The 19,459-nt window shown below is 43.5% G+C and overlaps 1 non-coding gene across 1 annotated transcript; it reads right to left on the bottom strand.

The window, feature by feature from the left end:
• Positions 1-16,207: 16,207 nt before the first annotated feature.
• LOC123365457 lies at positions 16,208-16,311 on the bottom strand. Its single transcript, XR_006577594.1, has one exon. It is a non-coding gene; the product is annotated as a U6 spliceosomal RNA (small nuclear RNA).
• Between the last annotated feature and the right edge of the window lie 3,148 nt (positions 16,312-19,459).

A 19,459-nucleotide genomic window follows, 5' to 3' on the forward strand; every position in this document is an offset into this window, starting at 1 on the left:
TTAATAAAAAATAATGCAGATATTTCCTGGTCTGCCACATCAAGCAAAGGTCAGATACTAGAAAATGGGGTATGGGACTTAAGGGAAAAACAGATCAAATGCTAAACTGATTTAATTGGAATTTACGCAGGAAGTAGTTAACATGTGGAACAGACTGCCAAGGACCGTAATAGGAACAGGTCTGGTATTATAAACAGTGTCAAAATTGAGTTGCAGGCTCTATGCAAGGAGATGGAATGAAGTAGCAAGAGGGACAGAGGAAACATGAGCAAATCTTGTATCAGCAAAACTGTCTTTTGTAGGGGAAAGGGATATAGAGAGTGCAAACATGCTGGAGAGAAACTGATGTACCGGGACCCTTTTTCCAGCTCTGATGCCATTTTCTCTTCAGAGGAAGATCATCACTCGAAGACAATCTATGTACAGTGCAATCTTGATTAACTGAGACACAATTAACCTACGCTGTGTTAAACAGGAGTTTTAGTTACGTCTCTTGGGGTTGCACTTTCAATCCAGCTGTCTGGTAACCCCTTCTTTGGGCACTGATTCCTGTGACTTTGGAACATGGTTTCCTTATAGGGTCACCAGACAGCAAATTTGAAAAATCAGGATGGGGGTGAGAGATAATAGGCACCTATATAAGAAAAAGACTCAAAAATCAGCACTGTCCCTATAAAATCAGGACATCTGGTCATCCTATTTCCCTAGTGGAGGCAGGAAGTGTCTGGGAAATCTGCTGGCAATGGGATCTTCCTGACTAGTTTAAACTGCTCCCTTACTGGATCACCATATATCTGCTCCCCTCTTGATATCTTTTGGGCCTGAGCTGCGGTAACTTGTACTGGGAATAGATAAACAAATAGTTTCTCTGCAAGTGACAGGGTCAGAGATAGCTGTGCCATTTCCAACCCCTATCCAGATATGGAGAATAGCAGCTGTGGTTTTATGGCTGTGAAGTTCTTCCCCACCTCTGAGGAATTAGGAATTCTCTGGGTGTGTTTGGGGCCTCCCTGACATCCTTCCCAAATCCCTACTCCCTCTGTATTGACAAAAGCAGGGGCGGCTCCAGGCACTAGCACTCCAATCACGTGCTTGGGGCGGCAAGCCACAGGGGGTGCTGTGCTGATCTCCACAAGGGCGGCAGGCAGGTTGCCTTTGGCGGCTTGCCTGCGGCGGGTCCGCTGGTCCTGCGGCTTCGGCGGACCTCCCACAGGCATGTCGCCGAATCTGCGGGACCGGGGACCTCCCGCAGGCAAGCCGTCGAAGGCAGCCTGCCTGCCGTGCCTGGGGTGGCAAAATACCTAGAGCCGCCCCTGGACAAAAGGCAGGGACAGAATCAGGCTACCATCTGGCAACCCCTGGGGTTATATGGGAGTCCCTCTTTGAGGGTTCCACTTGCTCAAATTATCTTTGTGGTGCAGAATTCAATGGTGCAAGAACTGTCTGTAACTAGTAACACTTGAGATAAGTGAATGGACCAAATTCTTCTGTTATAGTCATGTAATGAGAATTTAGCCCAGGGATCGGCAACCTTTGGCATGCGGTCTGCCAGGGTAAGCCCCCTGGTGGGCTGGGCCAGTTTGTTTACCTGCCGTGTCCGCAGGTTTGGCCAATCGCGGCTCCTGCTGGCTGCGGTTCGCCGCTCCAGGCCAATGGGGGCTGTGGGAAGCAGCATGGGCCGAGGGATGTGCTGGTCACTGCTTCCCGCAGCCCACATTGGCCTGGAGTGGCGAACCGCAGCCAGTGGGAGCCGCGATCGGCTGAACCTGCAGATGCAGCAGGTAAACAAACCTACCTGGCAGGTCTTGTGCCAAAGGTTGCCGATCCCTGATTTAGCTCATTATATTTAAGTGTGGAAGTATGTAGACTACACCACACATTTGCCTCTAAGAGCTAGGGGAACCATACAGATATACTCAGTGGAAAATAAAATAGAATGGTGGTGACAAAAATGAACTTACCAAAAGAACATCTTATTCTTGCAATAGTCATATCCCCTTTAAGCCACCAAGAATAATTTGCTGTACATATTCTCTTTTATGGATAAATGCATGAGTAATGCAAAAGTCACAGGCAAGTAGCTTGATACCTCTAGCTAGCTATTCAAACACACAATATTATCTTCAATGTATTTTTTATTTAATTTTTAACTGAAGAAATTTTGTTAAGGATTGTTCACTTGAACGTCAGCGAGAAGGATTAAAATGAGAAGGATCTACTTGGATATTGTACATTACTTGTGTGCTCATTAATGCACAAAAATTACACAGCAGATAAGTCATAATTCATTTACCACCTCAATCTCCATCATTTTAATGTGTCCACAAAAATGCAGGAGCAATATGTTAAAGATATGCTCCACGTTTTTTTTGTTTTGTTTTTGTTTTTAGCTTCACTTACTATTCAATGGCCGCAAAATCCATTTTGCTTTAGGAGTTACTTTATAGTAAATTGTCCCCCAGCCTCAGATCTTGGAGAAGTTCTTGCATTGGTGGTTGAAAATAAAAGTATCCTTCAATTGCCCACTTAATACCACTGGCCTGACTCGAAGATGCATTTCAATGAGATGCTTGAGCGCAATATTGGTGTGAGTCTGAATGTGTCTGAGGTGACAGGCATAACAGTGCTTAGATCATGAAAGGAGGCAGAGGAAGGATCTCTGGACTGTGCTGCTCCCTTCTGCTGGACTTCACTGTAGTCATGGAGGACTTTCCACAGGCCCCATAGGGGCCCCCACGAGAGTTTTTTGGGGCCCCTGGAGCGGGGTGCTTCACTCACTCTGGGGGCCCCGGAAAACTCTCACGGGCCCCGGGCCCCCAGAGCTTCTTCCGCTCCGGGTCTTCGGCGGCAATTCGGCAGCGGGGGTTCCTTCCAAGCCAAAGACCCCAGGCCCCCTGAATCCTCTGGGCGGCCCTGAAGAGGGGTGTTAAGGGTTTTGTCCAAGGTGAGCAAGGAGCTGTATAAACCATACATAAAGGAAAGTATAGTAGCTGCACATTGCAGGGTGGAGCTGGTGGCTTGCTCTGACCATGCCATGCTGAAAATCTGTCTCCAAGTCCCTCATGCATGGGAATGGCAATTGGAAGTTCAGTGGTCGGTGCCTGCAGGATGAGGTGGTGCTACAGAGAAGAGAGGCCTTTGGAAGCTTGCAAGTGACTCAAGTAGAATGGGAGCTAGTTTTAAAACCGGTGATAGGGATTTTTCCAGCAGGTATCCAGGCGTACTCAGAGCCAGGATTCTGAATAGTGTCCAGTGCTGCAATGACACCAGTGGGTTTTTCACATTGGCAAACAGGCAGAGGAACTAATGAGTAGACAGGGAGTATAAGCAGGTAAAGTGGGAACTGGCTCACTTCTGGTGAAACAAGTCTCAAGAGGACCAGTTTCAGATGGAGCATCAAGTCACAGGAGAATCAGCTCCTCTGGATATTTGTATAGCCTGCAGAGAGAGGAGGCAGAAGAGGCATAGTCCAGCATATTCTGGGCCTTCAGAATGAATCAAGTAGTCATGGAGCCAAAGAGAGTGGAGAAATGCAGGTCATCATTGAGATACCTGAGATGTTCCATGGTCAGGACATTCTTTGTCAGGACCAGAAGCAGTTTCTTGTCTTGGGCTGGGAATATCCTCAGCTGCTCCTAAAGACAACCAGGAGGTTTTGACTGGCCCAACAGGAAAGTGAGACTTGTGCTTCTTCTAGACTAGGCAGCTTCACCCCAGCCCGTTAATTGTTTTTACAGAGCTTGTGGCCCTGACATTTTCAGCACCATACCGTGCAAGGAGGAATTTGAGGCAATTTCCATATGAGATGTTTTGGGGTTGCTGGCCGAGAGAGGGGGACTTAACAGATGTCTGCAATTGGAGGGCCATAATCCAGCTGAACAATGAGTATCTTGGCTCAAGTGCATGGAAGGAGGCTGGGATACATAGCAGACCTGCTTCTGCATTTTAGTTGCCTAATTCAGTGCTAGGCCAGACAGTTCCACTTATTGGCCCTTTTGTAGAATGCAAAAACTCTGGGGCAAGGGGCACAGTGGGAAGGGGTACACTGGCTCTAGAGCCAATCCAAAGCATTTGATCAGGTCTATTTTCAGTATTTGTGAATAGTGTGGAGGAAATATGGGGTACTTGAATTCATTAGGAGACTGCTGGTGCTCTATAAATGTGCCTCACCTTCCTCTTTGACAAATACTGGGCAGGATGAAGATTAGTCTACTCAAGAGTACAGCAAGGTTGTCCCGTAAGCACCCTATTGAATGTGTTCCCCCTGAACTCTCTCCAGGGAGTGTTTTGCAGCTGCAGGGAAATTAGGGACGAAGATCGATCAGCATGGAACCCAGTAATAAAACGGGCAGGAGCTGAGCCTTTGGGAATAGTTGCCCAAGTAGGAATCACCAGGTGACTGCAAGGCCTTGGAGCAGCATTTGGCACAAGGTGCTTCGAGTGTACCCAGACCTGAGTTGATGTTTCTCTTTACCGCATCAGGAAATATCCCCGGGGGTGTGTGGATATTTTGGGCGGGCTTGTCAGTGATGAGCAATGACATCAAGTTGTTGAACTGGGGAAAGCAAGTGGCTGTTTGTAATGGAAACTGAAGGTGAGCCTGAATCTGACCAATTTACTCTGTCAGTAATTTCCTCAGTCATGTCTTCCTTTCCCAAGTTCTCACAAAACGTGATACCTTTGCTTTCCACTTTCTGTGGGGCAGTGCAGCCTGTTTGAGGAGCAGCATTGTTTTTCTTTCTATGAATTGGCATGGTGGGTTCTGATGATTTGGTTCCACCTTAGTGTTTTCTTTATCACTCACTAAATACTAGTGACAGAAAAGGCAGGGTTACATCAGAAAACAGGGATAATTGCCTTAGTGAGAGTTAAGATTTTGTCTTCACTGCCAAAAAATGTTACCGTAGGATAACTAATGAATGTTCACTCTTTGTCTTGGGTACTTATATGACCCCCAAGAACCACAGCATCTGAGCCCCTCATGATCTCAATGTATTTATCCTTACAATACTCCTGTGAGGTAGGGAAGTGCTATTATGCTCATTTTACCAGTGCTGAACTGAGTCACAGAGAGGCTAAGTGACTTGCCCAGGGTAAATAAAAGGTCTATGGTAGAGCAGGGAACCAAACCTGGGTCTCCTAAATCCTAGGCTAACATGCCCACCACTGAATCATTTCTCCTACCATGCTGTAAATACCTAGTAAAACTAATGCCTAGTCTCTGCTATGAGGTAAACTAGGTGAGGTCAACCATTGGCAGGGGTGGGGACTAGTATTGACCACAACTAGCTACCTCCTGGAGAAAACTACAGGTGTCTTGTGTCTGCTAGAATTTTAAAGTGTCGTTATCCCACAGCTAAAAAAAAAATCCCACCTTGTTTGCAATGAAGACCTGGACAATCAGAACATCAGTTTCGCCTCTGTGAGCTGCAGTTCAGATGACCTGACCACGCTCCACTGATACATATATGTTCACCCAAACAAGAAAACTCCCACATTGAAAGGTGATAAGGAATAAGGTGACCCGTCATATGTTACACAGTGGTAAAATGAAAAGGGTTGGGGAAAGGAAAAGCAAAACTGGTTGTGCAAAACAAAGAGGCTAACATTTTCCAGGTTTAGTTGAAAGCTTAAAAAAACTTTTTTTTTGAGGAATCTGCAATTTTTTTCACAAAATTTGATTTTTTTTAAAAGGCCAGCTAAAAGCGTCTGATCTGCTGTATTGCTGAGCAAGAAGCATAATATTGTTCTGACAACTGATAGGTCTAATTAAGAAATTTATTATTAGTTTTAATATTCCTCCCCAGAAAGAAGATAGTGCAGGACCTGGATTTATTTGAATCTTAAAGGCTTCTAATAGTAGGTCTCACAAATACATAGAGAAGAAGTAGTAATTCTAAAGTACATTAAAGGCATGTTGGATTAACCCTGTCAAATGACAAATGTAGTAGCATCTCCATGCAAGAGTAGAAGTTAGCCCTTGGTTGACTGGTTAGCTTTTGGGGGAAGGAGGATGTCTAAGATGATGTAAAAGAGCATTAATTTCTATTGAATATCAAGTATAGAATAAGTGTGCCAACAGATTGCTGCTCACTCTTCCCTACAAAGATCTAGATTTGTTTCACTTCTTCAGTTAGGGATCCTCTGGGGGAAAGATTTTTAAATATGCTCTCATTCATAGTCCATCTTTGTATGCATTAACATGTAGCTCATTGAGGTTTTTGGTACTTATAAGGCAGTACCCAGCATGTTAGAGGCACAATATCTCCCCAGGAGACTTCGAGAAATAAATGAAACATGTGAGTCATCTTTTTTTTTTTCCCCCTCTTACATTTGCTTTTTTTTTTCTGTTGTTACTCATGCTTCATACCCACCAAAGAGACTTCCAACCATAATGCAAAAGGCTACAATTTAGTTCACTAAGCTACTTTAAGATGTGGTACAAAAATGCCTGGGTGATGAGTCTTTTTAAATGTAGGTCCTCTAAGCAGAACACTTCTTTGGTTCACATCCATTTCTCTTCCTGACTATTGGTTCTGAATGTGCTACACACGAAATCAGCTCTTGTAGTGATAGTGAGGGGAGAAATGAAGGTGGCTGTCTGCCACGCTTATATGCTCCATTCTGGGACTACTAGAAGTCAGGGCACCTTGATGCCAGCAAGCTTCAGACATGTCAGGTACAACTCCTCAATCCCTCACCCCATGGCAGGCTGAAATGAAAGTAGAAAATCTCCTATTTCTACACACTCTCTATTATTATTTTATTATTTATTAACTTGTATTAGTGTCCAGGGCATCCATTTGGGATTGAGGCCTCGCTGTCCTTGGTGCTGTACAAAAACATAGCAAAACATGGTTCCTACCCCAAAGAGTTTATAATCAAACTTTGGAACAAGATGAAGGAGGAAGCAAAGGGAGGGTATAGGTAACACAGATAACAGCATGCGATTACATAGGCTCTTAATGCACAACTTGAGTTTGATTAATTTACTGCTGTCCCTGTTTACTGCAGCTGTGAGAAATCTCAACGAGGCATGTTCAGTGTTCTCTTCACACTGTTTTCATTAACCTGTTGTGTCTGACGCCTAAAAATTAGGATGATTTAATAACACAATTGCCTGAACATATATGGAGAAAGAACAGTGTGAATAATGTACAGCAAGTATGGAATGTGTTTAGAAGGAAAGTTTTAATAGAAAGTGCAATGTTTTTTCACACAAAATAATATTTTTGTTTGCTTGTGTGGATAACATGGAGGCAGGCTCTTTGTGTCTCTGAATTTCTTAGGTATAGATAAGGGAAACATTTGTACATAGTAGTGTCTAAAATAACTGACAAAAATCATTTCTTCAAGATATAATTGCCTATAATTCTTCAGTACTGTCATCTAGACACTCTCGGTAATATTACAAGAAATATTGAAGACATTTTCTGCTAGCAGGGAAAGAAACAATTCTGAGAAAAATAGCTGACAGAGTTTGGGTGCTGCAAGTCACTGGCCTTGGCAATCACCACTGAGAGAAACATACCTTTCTTAATATTGTAAAAATCAACCCATGATGCTGACTGGAATAGCCAGATGGCTACTCTCTAGCGCTTGGCACTGTACAATTGAAAAATAACCAATTTTGATAATGGAAAAATGATTAGCAATTGGAATCTTCTAGTAGATGGGATGGGGAAGACCTCTGATTTGCTCTCAGACTAAATATCCCAACAAACAGAACTGGAAAGTGATTAAACAGTACAGCCTTTCTTCTCCCCAATGTTTAGCAAGCCCCTTGTTTTTGCCTAAATCCATCTCAGGGTTTCAACAGATCTGACTTCAGCAAATTGGGCTAGGTATTGTATTAGCAAAGGAATGGAGTGTAGGGAGGAAAGTAAAGTATCTTAAATCCCCCAACTTGGGAAGCCTGGGAATATAAACAAAATTGGATAAAATAGTTGACCAGAGCCCAGAAGAGCATCTGAAACCACATCATTGCCAAAAGTTGGTGATTTTAAGAATCAGACAAATCTGGTGATTATAGAGAGGAGAGTCAGATCAAGTTAGGCTAAGATCTGGAGGGGAAGATGATGTGGGAGGAAGGAAAGATGCCCAACGTGCTCAGAAAAGAATAGAATATGTTTTTGATAAGTAGTTGAGCCCTTCAATGCCCATCTCTCTGTTAGATATCTACCTATCTATAACTGTCCTCTGATTACTGAAAATTTATTCTGTTTCCCCAGGGAACAGAACAGTATATTCTCTGTTTGGTGTGTTTTTTGCAGATGAAATTCTACCCTGTGCAAAACTACACTCTACTGCTTAGAACTCATTGTTATTTTTCATATAACTATTGGCTATTTCTTCAACTTCAGTCGTCATTTCAGTGGTGTTTCTTTAAACAGGATTAGCTTTCCCCCTGTGCTGAGGGGCTCTGACAGCATGTTGCCTTCAGTGGAGTCCACTCTTGGTTCTGCTTGGAGAAAAAGCCCCTGAACCACAATACAGCCATCTCTCCGAGTCTCTTGCTGTTGATAACAAAACTAAAGAATGAATTGTGTCAGTGAGAATGTTGCTGTGTGCTCTGCCAAGAGTGTGGCAAGCAACATGTTTTCAGGAAAACAGGCCATTTGAAATATCTTATTGCCCTGAGAGAAGGCAGCCCAGAAGCCCACTGCAGGTCTAAGAGACTTTCTCTCATAGTCATATTGCTGTAAATTAACTATACTCTTACTGAACCAAAGAAAATTCTAGATGTGGAGAGACTGCTTTTAATCAACACAATATAGTAGTTTTCCCTTTTTTTGGGGGGGGGGGAGGGGGAACACAAGGGGGTATGTATCTTTGCCCAAACTCCTGTAATAATGCCCAGTTAAAGACCAGTTTGGGAGCAGGTATCATCACTGACATTCCTATAGAGCTGAAGTTTAGCTCTCTCCCTGGAATCCATCTATTGCTAATTTTGAATGGTCCATCATTGCCTTAATATCTGCATCAGCCTTTCGGCTGGGGAGGTTGGGTTGGGCACACGTTATGCGAAAGCTGGATTGTCCCCAGGTTCACATAGCGGGAGATTTTGGCAAAAAGCCAAATCCATTTTGTTGTGAGTTAACTTTGTTCGTTCCCCAAGTTGGATTTAATGGATTCATTTTTAATTTTTAGAGTGTGTGTGTGTGTGTATCCCCCCCACGGTAGTGAATCTTTCAGATGTTACTTACCTAAGGGGGAGGAGAGGCTTTTGCAGACTTGCTCTTTAAAGGTGAGAGAATTACAGTTCTTTCTCCAATGTAAATCAGACACCATCAATTACAGTGAAAGGTGACCTGCAAGTGTGTTTGGAGGGAGGGGGGAGTCAGAGGCCTTTAGAAATATGTGCTGAGTGCCCTTAGTATCCAGGGAGAACAAGGGGCATTCAACACATTTGTCATGTACCTTACCTTTAGTTTTCTTTTTCGGGTATGAGTCATCCAGACCTGCCACAGATCACTGACTCCAGCTCCATGTGATGTATTAGTACTGGTTATTTTGAGGCCATTCAGCACATAATACTAAGGCACTTTTAATTTATATAGTTTGTAGACAGGTGGCTTTTGCAATAGGTTATGGATGGCTCCTTTCACCTCTCACGTTCTGGCTTTTAATCCAGCCTAATTGTGTGAGTAACTAGAAGTTTGTTACCCTCTGATGGCTATGTGGTAGCCATTGTGAAATGAGTTGTTGGTCTCTGTCCAATTCTTGGTGGATGTGTCCCCATATTATGAAACACTACCATTGTTGGCAGCATCAGCACAGAAGTCAAGATGTAGGATTGAACTATCTGAAAACTCATAGAGGTGATTCTCTCCTCCCTCTACCACTCCCCACTTCTGTTAGGGTACTTATTCTGTGGATGGACTTCATTCTCCAGAATTGTTAATCTGCCATGCCTTTCTGAGCACTAAATTAAACACACTCACAAAACTTGCAAATCATCTCCTCTTCTTTGACCCCAGCGCGTGGTCAGTTTATGCCTTGGAGCTTTGGGACTGGTAATATTTCCAGTTTTATTAACATCCAGTAAATGCAGGTGCTGTTCTTATAAGTGTCAAGGGTGGGATTTTTGAAAGAGCTCAACACCGGCCTATCTCTGCTCTCATCAAAGCCAATGTTCATTGACTTCAAAAGGAGTAGAGTTAGACCAATACTGACCATGCCCCCCTCGCTTCCTTTTTGATAGCTCATTTAGCTATTTGTCGTGTTACTGTTCTGCACCCATAAGTTCCACAGTTGTTAATATAGTGAATGAACAATGAATTTCCCTCCTTTAGTTTTCAGTGTTGCTTTTTAAGTTTGAGGTTCATGCGCTGCCCACAATCTGTTCATGCACCTTCCCCAGGCAAGCAAATCAAGGTCACTGTACAGGACCTGACCTTCCTCCCTCAATGGGAGCAAGATTGAGGCCATGATCCTGATACCCCATGGTTTTTATAGTCTGTGACAAAATAAACTGGAGCAGGTGACTGGGCTTGGCTGTGCATTGTTCTATATCACTCTCGTTCCCTCTTACTTCACTTTTGTATCCTTAAATCACCTCATTGAGGTTAGACGTGGTAGCGGATAATGTCAATCTCCTGTATTTTTAGAAGTGTGAAAACCGCCGTGGGCATAATAAGGGGGCCTTCTTCAGTCTTTGTTATTGCTTTCTTCCAGCAGTAGACTCCTGGCGCTCACCCTATCCCTCCACCCCCATGCTTCTCTCCAAACCCATGAGGTGCCACTGCTCTTGCACATTCCATCTAACGCCCGGTTTTAAAAAATAAGCTTCCAGTCTCAGAACTTTAGCTACAGAGAGAGGCCTGTACAATCTTAATTCACACTGCCCACCCCACACCTTGTGTGTGTGGTGCATGCATTGTGATAGTCTTGAATTACATGGTCACATCCTATTTTTTTCCACAGGACCCCTGTGATGATTTAGGGGCTCTCTGTGCACTGCATGAATTCTAGTTGATATCATGAAGTTGTATCATGAAACGGCTGCATCATGGAAAGCCTCTGTATGTGTATGTACCATGAGCTGGCAGGGTTCCGTCGTGTCTTTCCCAAACCACCAGGGACAATGGGGAATACTTACAGTGCTTACAATGCTTTGAATGGACAACAGATGCTAAAGGAGTTTGCTCAAGATGGGAAAAGATACTTCATTCTCTGCCTGAAGAGAGGGGGGAAGAGGAGAGCAGCAGAAATTTACCAGACAGAACAAAAGTCAAGGCATTGTGGGAGTGGGGGTATATAAGCAGGCTCAATCACACAGGAGAACTTGGGGCATGACAAAAAGTCTTGGCAAGATGGAGACAACCAGCCATGATGAGGGAGAAGCACTCCAGCATGCTGATGCCTGATGAGGCAGAGTCCCTTGCCTCTCTATCTGAGCCCAGATAGTCCCAGGTCTCCCAAGGAAGGGAGGGGCCCTGTATTTAGAATTTGTTTGTATTGGTTTTTTCTCTAAATGATCTGTACTGTCTGCTTTTTCTGTTAAGTAAATGAGCAATAATGTGTTCCCTGCTTTACAAGTACCATCTGACTCAGAAGGCTCACATCTTTGATGGGATTCTGGGAGAGATTGTGTTGTGAGGTACTGCCCGAGCCCAGGGTCTAGGTCTGCTCCCTGAGATTGATCCTAGAGACCGCAAGACAGAGGCAGTGCATAGACTCCATTCAGGCTCTGGGAGGCTTAAAACACCTAGGGATCCAGAAGCTGGACTTCCCTTACAGGAATCTGGTGGGCAGCTGATTGGGGAGCCGAACTGGAGCTCTGACACCTCTGCCTCTTGCAGCACACAGGGGTCCTGCTCTGGGGACGCCCAGGTTGCAGGGCTGGCTCCAGGCACCAGCGGAGGAAGCATGTGCCTGGGCAGCACATGCTAAGGGGTGGCATTCCGTCCATTCTTGGGGTGGCACAGTCTGGGCAGCTTTTTTTTTTTTTTTTTTGCTTCAAGAGTTTAGGCTGCAATCCGAGTGGGTTTGTTTTTGCTTAGAGCGGCAAAAATGGTAGAGCTGGCCCTGTAGTGCAGAAGGCAGTTGTATATAGGACCCCTGCCTCATTTATTGACTGAGTCCCTGTCAAGGCTGATTTCCCACTCTGTCACTCCAAGTGCAGAAGGTGGGGGCCTGCAAGGATTCCAAAAATTAATACTGTCCACTCCAGGCTTGTATTGAACTCCCAAGGTTACAGCTTTTCTCTGATCTTGGATTGGAAGATGCTGCCACAACCCAATTGCAGAACCCCTTTGAGAGCCCAGGAAGGCACACTTGGGATCCTGTGGGGTACTCTCAAGCTCTTGCTCTCACACACACACACACCCCCTCCCTCCCTCCCTTCCTTCCTTTGGGGAAGAGCTGAGAAAGGAAAAGGGTGGGGGGGAAAAGAAAAGAAATCAGTTGTTGCCATCAGCTAACTAAAAAAAACATGTGCACAACCTCTTAAGACACACAAATCCAATCCTGTATTTTCCTTTTTTTTTTTTTTAAAGAACATCTGGGAACTCAGGCTATTGCTAGATTTTAAACAAGTAACTACAAGGATTAAGCACCAAGAATAGTTTTCTTGAGGTCCCAGTTAAAGGCTACAGGCAAAACAAAAGCACCTGGGGTTAGCACAGAGGAGTCCACAAGCCATAAAGAAATAAAAAGAGATAAGCCTAATCATGTCTTCCTAGACATTTCCTGATCTATTTACATATCTGAGGTTTCAAATGAGTAGTTTCTAGATATGATACTGAGGATTTTTCATACCTGGCCCCAAGCTTCTTACAGCATAGATCCAGCCCTGGCCACCTCTCTAGCCAGTAGAACCCCCCACAGATGGACAAAGGGGGAGTTTTTTCCTCAATTTTAAAAAGTTCTAGCCTTCCCATTGGCTCTTTTGGCCAGGTGGCCACTCACTTCCTTTTACCTACGTACAGCAGTGAGACTTTTTAACCCTTTACAGGTAAAGCAAGTAGAGAACAGCTAAGAGATTTTTATAGCTACTGGCCAGCTGGGTGCCCATAAAAGGGAGCTCCCCCCCTCGTTCATTTATCACAGACTCCTTCTCAGTTCCTTATCTGATGTCTCCCTTCCCTCCATTCACCCCTTTATCTGATCTGTGCCTGCACCTCCATCCCCCTGCTTCCAATCACACCCCTGTTCACTTTCCATATACCCATCCCCACTGGCTCCAATCTCCTTCTCTGGGATCCTTGTCCATATCAGTGATCCCCTCCACTTCCTTGTCCCAATCATAGACCAGCCAGTCCCAGGTTATCTCACACACCATCTTCCCATCAGAGCTGTCTCCCTTCTTCTCTGCTCCATTGGTTCTCAACCCTAGTTTCTTTGCCTAGCCAGTCCATCTCCTCCTCCCAGCCCCAGCTTCCCTTATCTCCCCACCCCTCAGAAGGTCCAGCTCTTGTCTTCTCTGCCTTCAATTCGGGTAGCTTCCTCCTCACTGCCTGACATTCAGCAGGAGCACAGGAGAGACAGGTGCCCTGCTCTTAGTTCTGGTGCTTGGACCTGGGGTAGCTCCTAGAGCAGCTAGCTGGGTGTTGCAATTGCAGGGAAAATCCTGCTCAGCCCTCTGCAGTCCCAGACTGGAGCATGCTCATTGCGGATGAAGTCTTCAGGGGATTAAGCTGCGAAGCTCTAATAGTTTGTACTGAACATGGGCAAACTGCAATTCTTCAGATGCTTAAAACTTGCACAAACTTGGGCGGGTTTTCACCGGGATGGTAAAAAGCACCTCCCGCCAAATTTCAAGTCTCTTCTGCACAGCAGTGTGGCACTAGAGCTTTTCAAAGAGAAGGTCATTAGAATGTAATATGGCCAAAACAATATATTTTTCCCTACTCCTGTTTTCAGGAATAGCTGAATTTTTTTTGTCTGAAATTTTCCAGAGAAGTTCAGCCTAAGGTAGACACCTGGTATAGAAAACTTCAGCCTGAATGGTTAATGTATAGCAAAGTTTTATAAAGCAGCTGAAAACAGGGGTGTTATGATAGGAAGTGTTAGGCACCCTTAATAATCGGCTGTGCTACCAGCCTGGGTATAATCACACTATATTTTCAAGTGGTATCTGATTTATAATCTGCCATTTGGATTATGATCTGTTAGGATTATGATCTATTAAAATATACTTCTTAATAAATCATATGCTGGTAACTGACACAGATGACCAAACCCATGAAATTTTTGAACACTTCTGAACCACAGATTTACAGTGAAACAGGGTTGGCGATCATGTGAGTAATAGAACAGAGAGTACATATTGATGGATTGTGTTCAGAACCACATTTCAGAGCATACCCTTGGGCTCAGTTTTCCAGCATATTTTATTTGCCTTGACCTTTGCTCAGACTTTAGAATGTTGACTAACCACCTCATGCTGACAACGTCGTTAAGCATTTTGGAGAGAAATCTATGCAAAGGCTGAGATCGTCTGCGGACTTTTTAAAATGTCTTAAATGCTGCAAACTTTTATGGAATATTAACACCATGACCTTTGCTTCCCAGCACTGATAGCGAAGGAAATCTCATTATAGCCACTGCAGTGTAACTTCAGTTTGACTCTATTTTGTTTTTTCGTTCTAAAAACCTGCTGAAAATGTAATTCAGCCCTTAAGGCAAAGGTATTTTATCCTATGGTTTTATGAGGGTTTTTATTACAATATGAGTCGTATTTCACAGAACGGCAGACAGCTCTGTAACAGCTTTTGGAGAGAGCCTGGAGTAGAAATACTTGGACCTCCATAGAAACCCACTTCTTTCTAAATGCTGTGGGTGATATGATAACCCAACCCACACAACAAAGCGTAATTACTCACCTGTGCTAGCCACAAAACTCCCTCAAACAAAAATTGATGGGGTACCTTATTTTACTGACAAAAGGCGATATTCTGGCCCTTGGTTACAATCATGCAAACCATTTAAATCAATGAGCTTTTATGGCTGTAAGAGCAGTGTTCGGCTCTAGTGTACTATATCGAGGCATCACCTTTGAATACTAACACAGAGCCAGACCTTTAAATGCCCACCTCACAAATCTGGGGTTCTCAGAATTAGGTTTTTTGGGGTTTTTTACCCCATTATAAAGAAACAACCTAGCTGTTATTTTGGCTCTGCATTCAGATTCTGTTAGTGAGGTATTCCTGTTTTACTGGCCTTCAGGTAAATGCATTGGTTGTCAGTGCAGCTAAATCTCATGAAATGAAAGAAAATATTTAAATCAGTTACTTAGAAGCCATTTAAGGAGCTGTCTTCAAACCGGCCAGTTAATGAATATTAAGAATCTTAAATCCTGCTGCTACTTTGTTTACCAGTGTTTAGCCCCTGTATCTTTTCCAGGAATACATGGTATAGCCATTTGGTGATTAACAGGAGAAACTGTTAATAGTTTATTACAATGTCATTACCATGGCCCAGTAAAATTATTACAAGTTATTAATTCTAATCCCTTGCCAGTGTGTCAATTAATTTCCTCTCCTCAATCCATGAGGACATTTTAGAGGTTTTCCTTGAGTTGGTTTCTTCTTGAGTTGTCTTTGTTTTTCTTAGCTGTCTGTGATAGTTGGCCTGCAGAGATGGACAGGATGAGCTGAGGAGTGCATGCTGTTTGAGTACAGTAGCTGAGTGGCATGGCTGATCACTTCAGAATTTTTTATACTCTTCTTATGTTCATGAAATTATAGGAAAACACTATCTTTTTCCAGGCTTGTTTAGATTCAAGTTGGCTACTGTCATTCTTTCCTCCGTTCCATGTCTTCAGGGGTTGATTTTGTTGACACTTTCAGCTTTTGATATGCAGTCTGCTTAATGAATGTGCAGCACACTTCTAATTGGCTGTGTCCTGTTGGGGAACGTTTCAGATAACTTTTAGTTGTTTGAATTTCCTTTTGATTCTGTCCATTTTGGGAAATGTTCCTTTGGTTTTATTAGCATTCAACGGGAAATTTAAAAAAAAAGGCAAAACACTCATTCTTTATAAAATTTTAGCTTTAAAAACAGTCTTTTAAAAAAATCAGTACTACATAGAGTCTTTAAGCTAAAGAAGTTGTTGATACTTCATAACAATTTTTGGAGAGATCATTCTTCTTGTCTTCCTGAGCTGGGCAGGGGAGCTGCGGGAGCACAGACAGTAATTAGTTAATTCTGCATTAATATAACTATTCTATACTTAATGGCTTTTTACATTAGTAATCAGCTGTACTAGATGGAATGCTTCACAAATGTGGGTGTTATCCTTGTGCAGGGGCCATGCTAATCTTCTCTGTATCATTCCAATTTTAGTATATGTGCTTCAGATTACATTTCAGGGTGGTACATAAAGGCTTTTATCACTTACATAGCAGAGATATTAAGAAACTACACACTCTTCTTGCATTTAGTTAAAATACTTTCAAATATGCCTTTCAAAATGGTTTGCCATTTCAACATTTAAAAAATAATCAATGTTTTTTAACAAAACATTTCCCTACTACACACATTTTTCTCTAAAGTTTTAAGAGCGCAGAATTTTCTTGAAAAGCGGGGCTGGTAGAGGCCATTGACGCTGAGTTTCTAATCTGCCAGGGGAGGGGGGTGCTCCACCCAGGCCCTGCCCCCAGGCTGCTTCTTCCTGCCCCCGCCCCGCTCTGCCGAGTTCCGCCCTTTCCCCCGAGTGCGGTGTGCCCTCTCTCCTGACCCCTTCCTCCCAGCGCCTCCTGACTCTGCAAAACAGTTGATCTGTGGCAGGCAGTAGACACTGGGAGGGAGCGGGAGGTGCAGATCGGCAGGGCCTGACAGAGGGCAGGAGGCACTGGGGGGAGGGGGAGGTTCTGGTAGGGGGCTGCCGGTGGGTGCTCAGCATCCACCATTTTTTTTCCCATGGGTGCTACAGCCCCAAAGCACCCACAGAGTCAGCGCCTATGGTAGATACCCTCTTTACAACCTAGATTTATCATTCTGATAACAAATCCCCCACATTCCTTTTTGGGGTATTTGCGTAAAGAACATCCTCACATTCTTTTTCAGGACCGGGTCTTTCCTAAACACTTTTCTTTACAGATTTTTTGTTCTTGAGATAAGGAATTATATGTATTCCAAACTTATTTTTACAAGAGGGAGGTGTCCTGGTCTAGATAGGCAGGGCCGTCCTTAGGCATATGCAGCGTAGGTGGCTGCGTGGGGCACCCCTGGGTCTTAGTGGTCACCTCCCTTAGTGTTCACCTCACCTCTTCCTATCCCTGTTCTGACCCTTCCTGCAGGCTCCCACAGTTAGCTGCTGCAGCCTGGTGACCCTTACTCGGAAGTCGTGGGAGTCAAAAACCCTTTTATGGTCGAGGAGGTGTTATCTTTCTGGCCCTTAGCCAGTTTCTGGATGACAGAAAGCAGAAGCCTTCTGTAATTTCTTTAATTCGCTTGAACATATAATATAACTAACCCATACACAGGTATTGTTTTCAAGCATCCTGGCTATAGCATAATTTGTAGGTATATTTTAACATTCTGTAAAGAGGCAAACAAGTTTTATATTGACCAACATTACAAAAAGGTTACAACTTTTATTAATGTTTGCATCAATATTGAGGTCTGTCCCTCCCAAGAGTGCAAGAGGAGATCTAGCTTTACATGTGCTCCTCTTGCTAAGAAGGAATTTAGCTAAACATTCCCATTGCTCATTAATGTAATATTGGTGGTTCTCCCTCTTTTTACCTTCCTATTAAGTGCACATCACTTTACACCTGTGCTGTGCAAGGTCAAGCCAAGAGGCGGCACTACAGAGTAAACAGGTGAGAGGGAATTTATAAATAGTTAAGAGGATAAATATGATCTTTAATACCGGAAATAACCTTTGATCCTGGCAGTAATAGGGACTAATGGGGTGGTCATCTTCTTTTTTAAAAAAAAGGTATTTTACTGAGTTAAAAACTTGTCTTCCACAAATAAAGTGGAGGGGCCAGGCTGAAAAGGTAAGAGTGACAACTGAAAAAGTTTTCATTTTCACCAAATTGTTAGGTAAAAAGCAAGTCCTACTCACCTCTCCAGCACCCGAGTTTGTGCGGAGTTGGTATAGGGCTCAGAAAACTGTCAGAGACCAGACAATAATTCGTTGATCAACGGGCTCACACCATCCTTAGCTTAAGAGCAAAGCTTCGGAGTAAGTGTGGCAAGTTTATTAGGGGTGAGCATCAATGTTTATACACAGAAGTAAACAAAGTGATTAACAGATCATAATGGTCATGCATAATCAATCAAGATTCTACAGGATAAAACAGGTTAAAATGTAAATTAGAAAAGACAAAGGAGGATATGACTACTTATTGGGAGGGGGGAGGTGTCAGGAGTAGTTCGCAGGTCAGAGCCTTGATTAAAAGTTTCAGACAGAGACATCAAGTCTGGATTAAGTTTAAACTCATGAAAAGTTCAGACTCAACATTCCTCCATTTGTAGCTTTGGGATAATTATTTACCAAACGCTACACCCCATTTTAAGGAGCCAAGGGCCGCTTGGCAATTTCAGCCTGGGCCAACTCAAAGAGAGTAAGGCCTTTGGCTGAAGTAGGAAAAGAATAAACTGACCCACATGAGTTTATGAGGGAGGGGACACACTGGATGCAGCAACACAGTATTATAAGGATTACTATGGCCCCAACAATACCCACCAAGAGTTTTTTAACCCACTCAAATCCAGGCAGCCAATTCCATAAGGCTCCCCACCAATCATAAGGTGGCTGGTGTGTTCCATACATTGCGTTTCGGGTATTCCATTTCTCAAAGTAGGAGGTAACCCACCACCCGTTGGACCACTGTTCCCCTGGTAACGCAGAGGGGTCGTTGTGCGAACCGCAGAGGCACAATTTGGTAGTGGTGTTTTTAAAGTGCAGTGTAGTACTGCTTGAGCAGTTGTAGAAGGCAATTGTATATCCCTTAACAATTAGTTGGACACCCTCGTGATCTGAGCAGGGTTTCTTAAAAGCTGACTCTGAAGGCTTGTGGGGGATTTACATATGGGATAAGTGGGATGCACAAGGCTTGAAGCCAAGGTTTTTACTAAAGGCGGTGCCATTAAAATACATGTTGCATTTACTGGTTCCCACAAAAGTTGACCCTTTTTCTTTAACAAAACACAGTGATCCTGTCTGATTGGTTACCCTGAGATATCTGTTAATTGGCACTCCTGTTTTGTCCCATGTAAGATTGTGTTGGACTGGATCTTTTATTCTAGCCGGTGGCATCCAAGTCATATTAGCAGTGGTCAGGGGAATGGGTGTGAAGGGGAGTCCCTGTTCTGCATTTACTGGAAATTGAGTACATACCCAGCAATTACTTCTATTTCCTAAAATACGAGTTTTAACCTCGTGGGAATATCTAATAAAAGCATTATCTTTATAAGCAGAAAATAAACTAAAAAGGCATAATAAAAAACATACAGTTGTCAGAATAAAAGGTCCTCTCTTTTTTTTCGAGTCAATTTAAGT

The sequence above is a fragment of the Mauremys mutica genome, chromosome 2 (genome assembly GCF_020497125.1).
Source record: "Mauremys mutica isolate MM-2020 ecotype Southern chromosome 2, ASM2049712v1, whole genome shotgun sequence".
NCBI lineage: Eukaryota > Metazoa > Chordata > Testudines > Geoemydidae > Mauremys > Mauremys mutica.